Here is a 12,986-nt window from a genome sequence, read left to right as displayed (position 1 = left end):
GGAAAGGGAGGACATTCTTTCCTGGAGTCATTTCTGGTCAGGGGTAGTCAACAAGTAAGACCACGCTAATCATGTGTGTCATGTTTGTTGTTCCTCATATGCCCTGTAGAGAAACCCAAGGTAGGCGTGAAGAGAAAAGAGATAAAACTAAAACATGCAAAAGCGAAGGGCAAATATACACATTGAGTGATATAGAGAAATGACTTCCAAAGCCTGGTTGCCCCCAGGGCTGAGAGAATTTGCATATATACAAAGAAATGCTATGTGACCTTGCTACTTAACTTAAAACTATTGGTTGAATAAAGATGCTGACAGGTCATATGAGGGCAGAACAGAGATAGAGGAGGTTTGAGTTCCTGGGCTTGGTGTCTGAAACAAGAACCATGAGGAAAGAGGAGAAGGTGGAGACAGAAGACATCATGGGGTAGGTGAATTGAGTCATGAAAACATGGCCATGAAGGCTGGCCAATTGAAATTCAGAGTGGCCTAGATCATAGATCATAGCAAGATATAACTCAGAGTTATTGACAGGAAAGACATATTGTCATAGAGCAGTTATTTGCCCAGCTCTAATAATGTAAGTCTTATGAAAAATATAAACGTTTTGTGTCTTTTACCTGGGAACTGAATAATCCAAGGTCAAGTAGAATCTACAATTTGAGAATAAATATTTACAAAAACATGATATATGAAACCAAAATGGATAGTTTGAGATTTCAAACAAACTGTTGGGAAACAAGAGAGGGTTTCTTCAATTCTTCATAGAACAACAGAAAGAAGGGAACAAGAATACAGTTATGGGGCATTAAAAGTTTCTGTGCAAGAGACAGCTGATTCTTGGAGCACAGAAAAAGCAAGAGTGTCCCACAGGGAGTCTGAAGAGACATGAAAGTTCTAGCACATGCTCTAGAGCTTGACTAGTGAGGAACAACTAGAGAAGATAGTGGATGAACTTCTAGACAAGAGCTTCATGTGAAAAATCTTTGAGAGAGACATTGACATGTTTAGGAAATGTAAAGAGATTTTTACCGAATCCCTCCATCTGAAGAACAATCAGAAATGTAGTAGAAGAAAGGAAGAGGAATGTGTCAGGCAGAGCCTTGAAAGGTAAGAACAAAGGCATATGACATGGACATGGTAGTGATGTCTGGCATGTTTAACTGTCATGCTGTATGATAATGACAGAATTTGCCAGATATAATATTTAAGGTTAAATGGCCAAGATTCTTTCAAAACCGGTATAGCCATCAAGCCAAGATTACAAGAAGCTCAAATATGAATATTAAGCAGCACACACACACACATACACACACACACACACACACACACACACACACACACACACACACACACTTGTGCTGGTGTTACATTTCTCTTGATAAGTTTCCTGTCCTCCCAAATTGTCTTCATTTTACTGACTTCCATACTTTATAAACCCAAGGTCTCTACTGGCCATACTTCGCTTTGTAGGCTGTGTGCAGGGCAAGGTCTCTTACTGTCCTGAGATTTCTGAAATGGTAAGTCTTCCATGGCCTGTGTTACAGTTGGAGGTGCCTGCCAGGTGTTTTGCCATTGTGGGAAGCAATCATAGTATGGAACTTCATGCTGGCAAAAGATATATCTTCATCTTTTATGATCTTATAAGTGTTATTCTCCTTCCTGAAAAGATAGACTTCAGACTTGGTTCCAGAGTTTGATTCACTGGTTTATGTCAGGAGCAGGCTGTCAAACTTCAGTGCTATTTTTAGGTGAGTTGGGCTCCAGCCCACTGGGTTAGGGTTCTGCATGTCAAAGCTATGTTTTCTCAGACCTGAATTGTTCAGGTTGTTAGCATTTTGTTCTTCTCTGGTGGCTCTCAGGGCAAGATTGTAAGAGCCAGAGGTAGGAGAATAAGTACAAGAAACAAACACAGGCCAAGGATATCACAACCCCAAGGGAAGAAACAACCCTGTGCAACAGAGGAGAGTGGCAAGCTTGACTGTGGTCTTGCTAAAAACCATTAGATCATATACCTAAAACTAGCTACCAAGGTCTATACCTTTATTCAGCCACTTCCTTTTCCTGAGGCTGACCACAAAGGTCTAGCTATCAAAGTATTTAAGTCCAGCAATCAAAAGCCCCCTTTGGATAATGTAATTAAAATACCCAATCAAAACAAACAACATCTTAGTTCTAATGTATGCCTCCCCATTTTCTCCTAAAAGTTATGCTTGCAAGATCATTTGCTATTTTTTTGTTTTTTGTTTTTGTTTTTGTTTTTTGTTCTTGTTTTTGTTTTTTGTTTTTTTGTTTTTTTTGTTTTTGTTTTTTGTTTTTTGTTTTTTTGCCTGAGTCAGAAAGCAGCTATTCTAACTTTTCTTCTCCACTTAGAAAAGGATCTTTCTGTAAAAACAGGGATAATGGTGTTATTTTTGCCTAATCTGGGTTCCCAAGGGAATTCCTGCTGTTTGGGGAGTCTCCTAACACAATAAATCTCAACTAACCACCTATTTAAAATATGTTTTGTGGATCAAACTTAAAACTCAAAGTAAGTGAGAAAAGTTTTCTTTTTAATTTTTTTCAATTAGTTTAGAAAATAACATTATTCAATATAACTCTGTTTAGTGTTTTACAATTTTTTTCCATCTTTATTAAATTGGGTATTTCTTATTTACATTTCAATTGTTATTCCCTTTCCTGGTTTCAGGGCCAACATCCCCCTAACCCCTACCCCTCCCCTTCTATACAAGTGTTACCCTCCCCACCCTCCCCCCATTACCACACTCCCCCCAACAATCTAGTTCACTGGGGGTCCAGCCTTGGCAGGACCAAGGGCTTCCCCTTCCACTGGTGCCCTGACTAGGCTATTAATTGCTACCTATGCAGTTGGAACCCAGGGTCAGTCCATGTATAGTCTTTGGGTAGTGGCTTAGTCCCTGGAAGCTCTGGTTGGTTGGCATTGTTGTCCATATGGGGTCTCAAGCCCCTTCATCTCTTTCAGTCCTTATGCTGATTCTTTCAACCGGGGTCCCATTCTTACTTCAGTGGTTTAATGATGGCATTCGTCTATGTATTTGCTGTATTCCGGCTGTGTCTCTCAGGAGAGATCTACATCCAGTTCTTGTCAGATTGCACTTCTTTGCTTCATCCATCTTATCTAGTTTGGTGGCTGTATATGTATGAGCCACATGTGGGGCAGGCTCTGAATGGGCATTCGTTTGGCCTCTGTTCTAAACTTTACCTCCCTATCCCCTTCCAAGGGTATTCTAGTTCCCTTTTAAAGAAGGAGTGAAACATTCACATTTTGGTCATCCTTATTGAGTTTCATGTGTTCTCTGCATCTAGGGTAATTCGAGCATTTGGACTAGTATCCACTTATCAATGAGTGCATACCATGTGTGTTTTTCTGTGATTGGGTTACCTCACTCAGGATAATATTTTTCCGTTCCACCCATTTGCCTATGAATTTCATAGTCATTGTTTTTGATAGCTGAGTAATATTCCATTGTGTAGATGTACCACAATTTCTGTATCCATTCCTCTGTTGAAGGGCATCTGGGTTCTTTCCAGCTTCTGGTTATTATAAATAAGGCTTCTATGAACATAGTAGAGCACGTGTCTTTTTTATATGTTGGGGCATCTTTTGGGTATATGCCCAAGAGAGGTATACCTGGGTCCTCAGGTAGTTCAGTGTCCAATTTCCTGAGGAACCTCCAGACTGATTTCCAGAATGGTTGTACCAGTCTGCAATCCCACCAACAATGGAGGAGTGTTCCTCTTTCTCCACATCCTCGCCAGCATTTGCTGTCACCTGAGTTTTTGTAGGGTTTTCTAGGATGTAGCTTGCCTCCTTATGTTGGGCTTTACTGTTTATTTTCCTTTGTAGGGCTGGATTTGTAGAAAGATATTGTGTAAATTTGGTTTTGTCATGGAATATCTTGGTTTCTCCATCTATGTTAATTGAGCGTTTTGCAGGATACAGTAACCTGGGCTGGCATTTATGTTCTCTTAGGGTCTGTATGACATCAGTCCAGGATCTTCTGGCTTTCATAGTCTCTGCTGAGAAGTCTGGTGTAATTCTGATAGGTCTGCCTTTACATGTTACTTGACCTTTCTCCCTTACTGCTTTTAATAATCTTTCCTTGTTTTGTGCATCTGGTGTTTTGACTATTATGTGACGGGAGGAGATTCTTTTCTGGTCCAATCTATTTGGAGTTCTGTAGGCTTCTTGTATGTTTATGGGCATCTCTTTCTTTAGGTTAGGGAAGTTTTCTTCTATGATTTTGTTGAAGATATTTACTGGTCCTTTGAATTGAGAGTCTTCACTCTCTTCTATACCTATTATCCTTAGGTTTGATCTTCTCATTGTGTCCTGGATTTCCTGTATGTTTTGAGCCAGTAGCTTTTTCTGTTTTACATTATCTTTGATAGTTGTGTCGATGATTTCTATGGAATCTTCTGCTCCTGAGATTCTCTCTTCTATCTCTTTTTTTCTGTTGGTGATGCTTGTATCTGCGGCTCCTTGTCTTTTCCCTTGGTTTTCTATATCCAGGGTTGTCTCCTTTTGTGCTTTCTTTCTTGTTTCTATTTTCATTTTCAATTCCTTCACCTGTTTGATTGTGTTTTCCTGTAATTCCTTCAGGGATTTTTGTGATTCCTCTCTAAGGCTTCTACTTGTTTACTTGTGTTTTCCTGCATTTCTCTAAGGGAGTTCTTTAAGTCTTTATTAAAGTCCTCCAGCATCATGATCAAATGTGATTTTAAATCTAGGTCTTGCTTTTCTGATGTGTTTGGATATTCCGTGTTTGCTTTGGTGGGAGAACTGGGCTCCGATGTTGCCATGTAGTCTTGGTTTCTGTTGCTTGGGTTCCTGCGCTTGCCTCTCGCCATCAGATTATCTCTAGTGTTACTTTGTTCTCCTATTTCTGACAGTGGCTTGACTGTCCTATAAGCCTGTGTGTCAGGAGTGCTGTAGACCTGTTTTCCTGTTTTCTTTCAGTCAGTTATGGGAACAGAGTGTTCTGCTTTCAGGCGTGTAGTCGTCCTGTCCACTCGCTTTCAGCTATTCCTGTGGGCCTGTGTCCTGAGTCCACCAGGCAGGTCACTTGGCACAAAAAATTTGGTCTTACCACTGGTCTCGGCCCAAAGTCGCTACTAGGGTTTGAGTTTCAGCTCTCTGTGAGGGCAGCAACCAGAAGGGCCTGCCCCTACTTCTGGGTCCCTGCGCACAGGGACCCTGATGGCGCTAGGTGTTTTCCTCTAGTGTCAGAAATGTGGGCTGAGTAGTCTCCTCTGGTTTCCCAGGCGTGTCTGCCCCTCTGAATGTCTAGCTCTCCCTCCCAAGGGATTTGGGTGCAGGGAGCTGTTTGACCAGGTCCCTTCAGTCTGGGCGCGTTCTGGACCAGAGGACTGCTGCAGCTTGAGTGCCGCCATCTTCCTGTTCCCAGAGGCCCTATGCAGTTTCCTCTTGGTCCAGGGATGTGGGCAAAGGTAGGCAGAAGTTGCGGTCTCTCTTGCCCTGTAGTCTCAGGATTGCCCACATGTCTGAGTGATGAGCTTTCTCTCCCATGGGGTTTGGCAGCAGGGAGCTGTGGGCCGGAATCAACGAGGTTTGGGCTCTAGCTAGAAACCACCATAATTTTTAATCCTAATATGGTCACCTATTTTTAATTTAGTGAGTTTGAGACTTGGTGTATAAGTCAAATAATTTCTAAAAACAGAGAGATGGAAAAACAACATTGGTGAACTTTAGGGAACAAGATTAATTATTTTCTTACTTTCAATTGAAGAGGAATAACTCATTTGTTGTTTTATTTTGCTTCTAGAATATAACTTATCATATCCTAAATAGAACCAATAATAAATCCAAATCAATCCATGAGGGTAGAAAACATGGTTTTCTATCCAAACACTTTTAAGATGATGACAATGGTAGTAATAGTAATAATAACAATATCACAGGATGGAAGAAAATGACGGAGGAGCAGGAAGACAGGATACAGCAGGTGGTAGAGACCAACACAGTATTTTAAGACATACTGGACAAGCAATGGATCACACTAACTCAACTAGAAACATTAATTAATTAATTAATAATTTTAGTGAGGCTCAATTGATGCATCTGATATATTCTATAGTTTGGTTTGCTGAGTGTTCATTGGAATATGAGTCTCAGTGGTATGGAAACAGGAAGATGATTGAAAACTGCTAATATAAATCAATAGACCCACTTTCTCTGTCTGTCTGTCTGTGTTATTATGACTATGGGTATACCTGTGACTATGTTGAAACACCATAATCTAAAGTAAGCCAGAGAGTAATTTAGCAATGAAGATTCAAAATACCTGGAGAATGACTAACTCTAAATGTCTACTAAGGGTTGAATGGATAAATAAAATGCATTATATTGTCATAATGAGTTGAAATACTGCAATAAAAACAAAACTGTTGACACCCGCGGATGCCGGCCCGCAGCAGCTCTCTGCTCCCAAACCCCGTGGGAGAGAGACCCCACCGCCTGATCAGGTGGGCACTCCTGAGGCTGCAGAGCAGAGGAGACCACCAAGACTGCCCACCCCTGCCCACATCCCTGGCCCAAGAGGCAACTGTATAAGGCCTCTGGGTTCCCGTAGGGGAGGGCCCAGGAGCGGCAGGACCCCTGCGCCTGAGACACCGCCGGAACCTGAAGGAAACAGACCAGATAAACAGTTCTCTGCACCCAAATCCCGTGGGAGGGAGAGCTGAACCTTCAGAGAGGCAGACACGCCTGGGAAACCAGAAGAGACTGCACTCTGTGCACATCCAGACGCCAGAGGAAAACACCAAACGTCATCTGGAACCCTGGTGCACGGAGGCTCCCGGAAAGAGCGGCGCAGATCTTCCCGGTTGCTGCCGCCGAGGAGAGGACTTAGGCAGCACCCCACGAGCAAACTTGAGCCTTGGAACCACAGTTAAGACCAACTTTTCCCCTGCAAGAAACCTGCCTGGTGAACTCAAGACACAGGCCCACAGGAACAGCTGAAGACCTGTAGAGAGGAAAAACTACACGCCTGAAAGCAGACACTCTGTCCCCATAACTGGCTGAAAGAAAACAGGAAAACAGGTTTACAGCACTCCTGACACACAGGCTTATAGGACAGTCTAGCCACGGTCAGAAATAGCAGAACAAAGTAACACTAGAGATAATCTGATGGCGAGAGGCAAGCGCAGGAACCCAAGCAACAGAAACCAAGACTACATGGCATCATCGGAGCCCAATTCTCCCACCAAAGCAAACACAGAATATCCAAACACACCAGAAAAGCAAGATCTAGTTTCAAAATCATATTTGATCATGATGCTGGAGGACTTCAAGAAAGACATAAAGAACTCCCTTAGAGAACAAGTAGAAGCCTACAGAGAGGAATCGCAAACATGCCTGAAAGAATTCCAGGAAAACACAATCAAACAGTTGAAGGAATTAAAAATGGAAATAGAAGCAATCAAGAAAGAACACATGGAAACAACCCTGGACATAGAAAATCAAAAGAAAAGACAAGGAGCTGTAGATACAAGCTTCACCAACAGAATACAAGAGATGGAAGAGAGAATCTCGGGAGCAGAAGATTCCATAGAAATCATTGACTCAACTGTCAAAGATAATGTAAAGCAGAAAAATCTACTGGTCCAAAACATACAGGAAATCCAGGACTCAATGAGAAGATCAAACCTAAGGATAATAGGTATATAAGAGAGGGAAGACTCCCAGCTCAAAGAACCAGTAAATATCTTCAACAAAATCATAGAAGAAAACTTCCCTAACCTAAAAAAAGAGATACCCATAGACATACAAGAAGCCTACAGAACTCCAAATAGATTGGACCAGAAAAGAAACACCTCCCGTCACATAATTGTCAAAACACCAAACGCACAAAATAAAGAAAGAATATTAAAAGCAGTAAGGGAAAAAGGTCAAGTAACATATAAAGGCAGACCTATCATAATCACACCATACTTCTCGCCAGAAACTATGAAGGCCAGAAGATCCTGGACTGATGTCATACAGACCCTAAGAGAACACAAATGCCAGCCCAGGTTACTGTATCCTGCAAAACTCTCAATTAACATAGATGGAGAAACCAAGATATTCCATGACAAAACCAAATTTACACAATATCTTTCTACAAATCCAGCACTACAAAGGATAATAAAGGGTAAAGCCCAACATAAGGAGGCAAGCTATACCCTAGAAGAAGCAAGAAACTAATCATCTTGGCAACAAAACAAAGAGAAGAAAAGCACACAAACATAACCTCACATCCAAATATGAATATAACAGGAAGCAATAATCACTATTCCTTAATATCTCTCAACATCAATGGCCTCAACTCCCCAATAAAAAGACATAGATTAACAAACTGGATACGCAACGACGACCCTGCATTCTGCTGCCTACAGGAAACACACCTCAGAGACAAAGACAGACACTACCTCAGAGTGAAAGGCTGGAAAACAACTTTCCAAGCAAATGGTCAGAAGAAGCAAGCTGGAGTAGCCATTCTAATATCAAATAAAATCAATTTTCAATTAAAAGTCATCAAAAAAGATAAGAAAGGACACTTCATATTCATCAAAGGAAAAATCCACCAAGATGAACTCTCAATCCTCATCTTCGGTTGGTTTATATACAAGTGTGCAATTTCTAGGCTTGAAAGTAAAATGATGCTATCTGGTGCTGGATAGAGGAGCCTTATTTTTTAATATGGCAGCTTGCTATTTTTGTAACATGGTGATTTGGTTGAACACAATAAAGTACAGTAGTAACTGAAAAAAAAAAGTGAAACTGGCATAGTGATGAAAAATTAGAGACATACAAGAGATAAACAAATTATCATGTACATTCAGGAGAATGCTGCTTAACTATTACAATGTAGCAAGTTGTGATGTGAAGGGATAGTATATAAATGAGAGTGTCATCATTTCCAATAATTCATTGTTCAAATCTAAAAATCAAATGATCCAATAATCTTAGTTTCTCTGGCCTCTGAACTTCATTATTAAAACGACTCTAATTATAAAAAAAAAACAAAAAACCTGTTATGTTGCATGCAATAGTATTGATGAGTTTCACAAAAATGAGAATGAAAAGATAAAATGATTCATTATATGCAATTTTATGCATAGAATGTTCAAAACCAGGAACCAGTTTGAGCTGCTCTCTTTTATACCCATAAGAAATTAAGAGCTACTGTATTGATCCTGTAACTTTCTTTATACGGCACTAGAACTTGGCTCATTTTGTCTGACATTAGGATTCAAACTCTAGAAGTTGAGAGAACTGTCAAAGAACAGAAAAATGTTAACAATGAAGGAAACTTTATTTCTAGACTAAAGAGTCTCCTAGTGTTAACTTTGAGAAAGAATGTAGTAAGACCTAAATACATCATGCATTATGATATTTTAGCATTTTATAGTGAACTCTGCAATAAAGGATACTGCATTAAGATAGCACGAGAGGATCAAAGACCAAGAGTTTAGAATCAGAATAGGTTTGTGCTGAAAACTAGAAGATAATGACATACACAAAAATTAAAGCAATGATAATGAAAATATTAGCCAATTTATAATCTGCTTTTAAATCCTAGAATATTCTCAATCAAATGGGAAGGTATAAAAAATAAAGACATTTTGGATCAAACATTCACTTTAGCTCACTCTTTCTCAGATTTCTTTAATAAAATACAATATAATAGAATAATGTAGGACGGTACCACACACCAGTGTTGTCACTATTTCTGTGTGAGACAACTCCCAAAAAAGGCAAAGTTCATAACTAGTAGAAGCTAGGTGTGGCTGTTTCCTTAACTACTGCTCAATGAATATTGGAAGAAGGGGAGGATGTATTCTCTGGAAGGTTTTTTAGAGGAAGCCGGATTGTGGTTGCTCTTTGTTTCCATAGTGCTCAGGTGAGTGCCAGGTGTCTTTTACAATGAACCAGGAAAGCAAGCATGGGATGCACCACAATCCCAAGGTTCTGCATTTCCTTTCTCCTTCAAACAATTGTTTTGTCCACAGCAAATGAACGCCTGTTTTGCTTAATACCTTGTGATGCTATACCTGTCTGTTTTTACAAAATTGGAATCTTTGCTCAAAGAAAGGAATCTATAAAGCAGATTGGCAAAACAGAATGGCAAAGCCACACCAGAGACTGAATAGAAAGGGAGACCTTTAGTTTTTAAGGTATAGTGTTCCAAAGGATCTTCTTTTCTAATGTAGAAAACCAACATAAAATATTTAAATCTATATAGTTGGGGTTTGTCATGATGAATATGTTATTAGAAATGTTGTTAGGGCTGCAGATGTAGATCTGTGGTTGAGCTCCTACCTGACATGTTCTAGGCCCGGGTTTGATTGCCAGCACGTATGTGCACCCCACATCCCCCCAGGAATGAAACAAGAATCACAGAATGTTTTCTCTTAAACTGAGTGAAACTGAAAAGAAAGTGTAGACATGGGTGGTTCAGGCTTGTTATTGCTCATTCTGAGCCTCGATGACCCATTAGATTAACTGAAAGGTGAAAATGTGTGACTTGACTGCTTGCCCTGTTCACTAAATAGCAGTCGGTACAATAAACGGGTTTTTTTTATTTTTTTTAAAGAAACTGTTCATTTAAACTTTTGGATTTTTATTTTCCACTGCACTAGATCAGAGTGGTAAGAGACACTATTATTTGTACCAGCCAGCTTGCTGGACAGTGGTTTAAAGAAATGGCATTCTTAATTCCAGAGACAAAGGTCAAAGACGAGCACGTGGCTGTTAAAACGTATATCATGAAGCACAAATTCTTTACTGCATGCAGTGGCAGTCCACAGAGAGCAGGGGAGAGTGCCTTTAGAATATATCTGTGACATATTGCTACGACATGACACTATTACATTTTGGGTTTTAGCATTTTTAAAGAGGAAGTAATAGTTAGAGAGATGAAGAACACAGAATTAAGTACGGTAGTTATACACAGAAGGGTAATTTGGTTTTGATGTATTGGCCTGGGCCTGTTAACTAATAATACCAAATTTTAAGTAGCATCTCACCAGTATGAAGAAGAGGTAGCATCATTATTAATGTCTAAACTATAGTGTGTTTCACACAGGATTATGGTAAAGGTCAGGCTGTGTTTCTCTGAATTAAAAGCTATTCTGAGCTATCGAGTTCCTAATCAAGTCAGACCTAAAGGTGCATAGCTCAGTTATAATGAGGCACAATGAATTTAAATAAACTGCAAGATACTGTATAGTGATTTATATGTGCACTGTGGTATCCTTTTAACTCATTAGCCATGAATGATACTATGTGTTTGCAACTGTTTTTTGCTGTATAACTATTTTTTAATCACAATATTTCTTAGTAAAAGTGTCGTATGCTCCCATTTTATTTCTGTAAGTATAAAGCAAAAGGCTAAGGGTGCTCCTGGCATGCACCCAAGCATGAGTCACAGCACAAAGAAACTGTCAGATATCGACTCAAATAAATTTTACAAATTAACAATGTGTGACTGCGTTCATGCTTATGTTTTTGCAAAATGGAATTGCCATGGGAATTAGGAAAAGCATGAAAGGTTATTTAGAGGTTTTGAATTATAATCCAGACATATACTTACAGAGAAATTTAAAACAATATCTTGTGTACAGTGAGCGTTTGTTAAAATACAAAATGAGAACTGAAAGTTAGTGAGAAATTCTGCTTAATAATTTGTGTCTTATCTAACATCTCCCATTCTCGTCAGCACACAAGTTTTGTAAGTCACATATCCTTATATATTTCTTATACAGTACGTTTACATCAGCTGCAAGATTTTCATTTCATTTATGAAAATGCTCTTATTTTCTCTATTTCTAGATTTAAAGAACATCTTAGTAATGTATAACCAAATGTTCGGTGAAAGGAAAAAAGATACAATTAACAGATTTCTCTTTATGGATAACCCATTTAATACCAATTAAAAGCTGAGAATGGCAGATCAAGTTGCAGTATTTGGGAATTGCTGCAAGTTCAAGGGCATTTTGGGGCTAAATATATGAGCTACAGTGAAGACGCTGTCTTAAATCTCTGTCTACATGTCTCTCTCTTCTCCCCCTCTCTCTTTCTCTCTCTCTCTATTGCACACACACACACACACACACACACACACACATGTGCAAACACACCACCCCCACCCCCACCCCCACCCCCAGCATCTCTACCAAGAAAACAAAACAGCCAACCAATCAACCAACCATTCAAAAATCAGGTAATAAAATACAACCACTAATTGACTCCAATATCCTAAAATAGTTGTGCCTGTTCCAGTAAAAGTCATACTTTTATACTTTACATGGACTTTCTATTTGTGAATTATGTTTATTTTAACTGGGTTTTGCACTTAAGCCAGATTTTTAAGGGGAACAATAATTGCTTTGAGTTTTATTATCAGTTGCATTTCTTTTTTCTTACTCTTTTTTTCTTGAGGAAAAAAAAAACTAGTGAAAACTTGACCTTACAATGTGAATTCCAATGTAAGTGCAACTCCTGCTAACTGCTCTCTGATAGCTATTGACCTTTCGTTCCTTTGAGGGAGACGTTTGACCTGGTTCACTGCTGTCCATGAACAGCTGCAGCTCAGCCTTCTTTGAAACTCGATGTTGTGAACTGAACGTTCACATGTTAAACTCTAATGTGACTGCATGTGGAGATAGGGTCTTTAATGAGACAATTAAGGTTAAATGAGATCATGGAGTATGCCCTCATCTAGAATGATGGTGTCCTCAGGAGGGAAAGAAATTCAGACACAGAAACATTTAGAGGAAAGATCAAGTGAAGATATTCAGTAGGAAGATAACTGTCTATAAGCAAAGGAGAAATGTCTGAGGAAAACCAGCCTCACAGACGCTTTCATCTCAGACCTCCAGGCTCCAGAATCATGATACTGCAGGTGTCTATCTTTTAACCATCCACTACTTGCTGCCTTGGCCATCATCAAAGTACTCTCTGA

At 39.6% G+C, this 12,986-nt stretch overlaps 1 protein-coding gene across 1 annotated transcript in view; it reads left to right on the top strand.

Annotated features, from left to right (window-relative positions):
* The first annotated feature begins 318 nt into the window (after nucleotides 1-318).
* LOC147995957 (uncharacterized) overlaps nucleotides 319-12,986 on the top strand; it is a 37,234-nt gene continuing 24,566 nt past the window's right edge. Inside the window, exon 1 of the transcript XR_015677477.1 lies at nucleotides 319-424. The gene's annotated coding sequence lies outside the window, so the exon portion shown is untranslated. The remainder of the gene's footprint in view (nucleotides 425-12,986) is intronic.

The sequence above is a fragment of the Rattus norvegicus genome, chromosome 2 (assembly GCF_021556685.1).
Source record: "Rattus norvegicus strain SHRSP/BbbUtx chromosome 2, alternate assembly SHRSP_T2T, whole genome shotgun sequence".
In the NCBI taxonomy this organism is placed as follows: domain Eukaryota; kingdom Metazoa; phylum Chordata; class Mammalia; order Rodentia; family Muridae; genus Rattus; species Rattus norvegicus.
This window is presented reverse-complemented; position numbering and strand designations above follow the sequence as displayed.